Raw genomic sequence first — 3,670 nt, 5'->3', positions numbered from 1 at the left:
AAAGTGAATTATATTGTGTTATTGTAGCTTAAAGGTTTTTATGTTATTATTATAGTCTAAAGGGTTTTATGTTATTATTATAGTCTAAAGGGTTTTATGTTGTTCATTAGGGCTCTACCACGGGGCAAACCCGCGCCCTTTATAGCTGTGACTGGTAATCCTATTAACTGATTAAGAACAGCCACAAAAGTGACGGGTAATTAGCAGTTTTAAATTAGGGACGGCCAAGCCTGAATCTTGGGGTCTCTGATCTACTTCTTCTGCCCATGTGTCACACAAGGTGTTATTAAGCTTGAAAGTGTCAATGATAATTGCTCAAAGTTTTAAAGTTTTTTAGAAAATAAAACGTGTTTTAAATAAATCATTGCTAATATGGTATTCAAAGAATGAACCTAGCGATCAGCTGCCATATCAGGCTTAAGGAAGTTTATTTGTAATTAAGCACAAAACTACACAATGGGCTATCTGTGCTCTGCCCACCACGGTTATCGAAACCTGGATTCTAGTATTGTAAGTCCGCAGACTTACCGCTGTGCCACAGGGGGGCGCTTAAGGAAGAAAAAATATAGATATAGTGGTATGTTGCAGGTGGAAGAAGGGAGATAAGACATTGTATGAAAATAAATAAACAACACTTCATTGACAAAAGACAATAGAAACAGTAGAATGGCTGATCGTGTGATGGTAGAGCTAATGCACTAAATATTGTTGAAATAAATGGTTGAAACTATATTTAATAAAAGAAAATTGAAATAAACCTCACTTGAGAATAAACTGAAGGCGGTGGGATTGATGATGCGCACACACGATGAGCAGGTTTAAAACAAGGCGGAAACTCTTATATTATGTTCTTGTTCTCACAACAACAAATGAGAATATAACTGAACAGATGAGCAATTATTCACATCCTCTCTCTGTAGGCCCATCATGGCCAGCCCCCCAGTGACACAGCGGAATGTCTGCGGACTTACAACGCTAGAAACCGGTTTTCGATACCCGTGGTGGGCAGAGCACAGATAGCCCATAGTGTAGCTTTGTGCTTAATTACAAACAAGCAAACTAAATTTAAATTATAATTTAACTCAATTTAATACCATTCGAAATTTTAATAAGTAACATATCCAACTCCATTTTTCCTGTCTGTGATCTTTATCACGTGCCACAAGTTGACGTGTAAATTCTGGTGAGTATAAAAGCAAGTATAAAAGTATAGGGCGCTCGACTCGCAATCTGAGGGTCGCGGGTTCGAATCCCCGTCCCACCAAACATGCTCGCCCTTTCAGCTGTGGGTGGGGGGTATAATTTTACGGTCAATTCCACTATTCGTTGGTAAAAGAGTAGCCCAAGAGTTGGCGATGGGTGGTGATGACAAGCTGCCTTCCCTCTAGCCTTACACTGCTAAATTAGGGACGGCTAGCGTAACTTTACGCGAAATTCAAAATAAACAAACAAACTCTCTCTGTAACTGACCATTCACAACACAAGTATCTGAAGGCATCACTTTACAACTAGCATCGCATGAACGAGGAGATGACTCTTGACCAAGTCCTACAGAAAGTAACATTTGGGGTAGAATTAGCATACGACCTCGACCGGATTTAGCATGATCCAAATTAGAACTTTAGAAAATATATATTACAGAAGAGTGACTGTAATATATATCATAGAAGAATTAGATACGTAGTATTTATCTAAAAAATGAATACCAACTTTCAATTTGTATTCAACATCTCTTTATAGCCGGATATCTGGAAATTGGAAATAGTGATTAGTGCTCTACTTTTATAACTTATTACAAAAAGGACCCGATGATCAGAATAATGTACAATGTTAAAGAAAAAAACTCTAGTTTGGAATATGATATTGTGTGAAATCTGAGAAAAGAAAATATTAAAAGTTTAGAAATCTTTAAGATGTTGGTGAAACAAAGAATGGGAAAAACATCAGCTGGGCAGAATGGGATGATGCTCCAATAGGATAAAAAAACAGAACTTTGATGGATCTGTTTTAAGCGCAAAGTTGCACAATAGTTATCTGTGTTGTGCACTAAAGGGATCGAACGTTGAATTTTAACACTATAAGCTCTCAAGCTTACCGGTGAGCCACTTCAAAGGGAGCTTCTAGATGGGAAAAGGCAAAAGATGAGTGAGACACGTCATTCGAGGAGATCATTTGATGGAGGTCCTAGAAGGAACGGTTCAAGGTAAACGAGTTATGAATAGTGAGATAAAAGCACTGTTAAAATCTGAAAGATGGGGGGTCGTACGGTGAGAGGACAGCAGAAGTTAGTGGTAGTTGGAGTAGGGACTTTCGAACTAAGAACTTGTCCTCGAACAGTATACTCAATAATAATTTCAACAAAAAAAAATGTTTCAATGGACCACTTCAGCTAAATTTTCAACATGCATAAGTAGAAACTATGATTATTTAAATTTACTTGTCATCAGGCATTAATATTAAGCCTGTAATATTTTTAACACTGCTCTCTCTATATATCTGATCCCTTAGGTACTTTTCTAGAATTAGAAGAGTGTATAATAACAGTATTCCAACCACACTATATTTACTGTACGAGTAAATTTTTACGTCTGTTCAATCTTGAATCATCTTCATCCTTTACAATCGCAACATTCACAGGTTGTGATTAAATCTTTAATTAAACCTATTTGCAAGTAATCTTTTAGGTTACATATGATATTGGATTTTTTTACCAGTTACATTGGAGGTAGTAACAAAGCAATCTACTTGTCTATTAGTTGTTAATACACGCACATTCGACGAAATACAATTGGCAGCTGTAAGCTAGATATCCACGGATGTATGGTACATCAATACAGTTACCATACCTCTATTTATGGGTATAGGGCGGGACTGTCCTAAAAGCATTGAAAACCAAAATGATTTGCTTTTATATTCACCAGAATTTACACGTCAACTTGTGGCACGTGATAAAGATCACAGACAGGAAAAATGAAGTTGGATATGTTACTCATTAAAATTTTGAATGGTCTTAAATTGAGTTAAATAATAATTTAAATTTAGTTTGCTTGTTTGTAATTAAGCACAAAGCTACACAATGGACTATCTGTGATCTGCCCACCACGGGTATCGAAACCCGGATTCTAGCATTGTAAGTCCTCAGACATACCGCTGTGTCACTGGGGGGGGGGGCTTTAAATTTAGTAGTTAAATTATACTTAGGATTTAGTAGTTAACTAAAAGCCGATATATAGTCAGTTTATGATATTCGCCAACAAGATTGATACACACACTTTTCTTTCTTAACACAAATACATTTTAATATACACACAACAATTCAATTTACAATAACACTTATTACAAATAGTTATTATAAACAAAAGTTTCACAAACTTACAAGCACTATAAAATATTCTTTCTAGTCTGGAATTTCTTCGATATCTTATCGAGGGTTCACGATGAGCGAGTTAATTACGAGTTGACGTAGGTACAATTCGCTTAAGGGGAAGCTAACTAGCTCTGTCCTTCGTTATTCACGAGTCACACGCGCTGAGTCTTCCACGATGAATTTATATAATTTTTTCGTAAAATACTAATGTCTGAAGAGAATCCACTGACGTTAAATGATTTGTAATGCTCGAACTTTGTGAATACTCCTGGTCAAATATCTGAAGGTTTTTGATTGATAAGC

The 3,670-nt window shown here is 36.3% G+C and overlaps 1 protein-coding gene across 3 annotated transcripts in view; it reads right to left on the bottom strand.

Moving 5' to 3' along the window:
• The window catches only part of LOC106466794 (uncharacterized family 31 glucosidase KIAA1161-like), a 30,983-nt gene that overhangs the window by 20,716 nt on the left and 6,597 nt on the right, over positions 1 to 3,670 (bottom strand). The gene's annotated exons all lie outside the window — the stretch shown is intronic.

Source organism: Limulus polyphemus, unplaced genomic scaffold (assembly GCF_000517525.1).
Source record: "Limulus polyphemus unplaced genomic scaffold, Limulus_polyphemus-2.1.2 Scaffold2382, whole genome shotgun sequence".
NCBI classification, from domain to species: domain Eukaryota; kingdom Metazoa; phylum Arthropoda; class Merostomata; order Xiphosura; family Limulidae; genus Limulus; species Limulus polyphemus.
The sequence above is the reverse complement of the archived record's forward strand: the minus strand, read 5'-3'. Positions and strand labels throughout refer to the sequence as shown.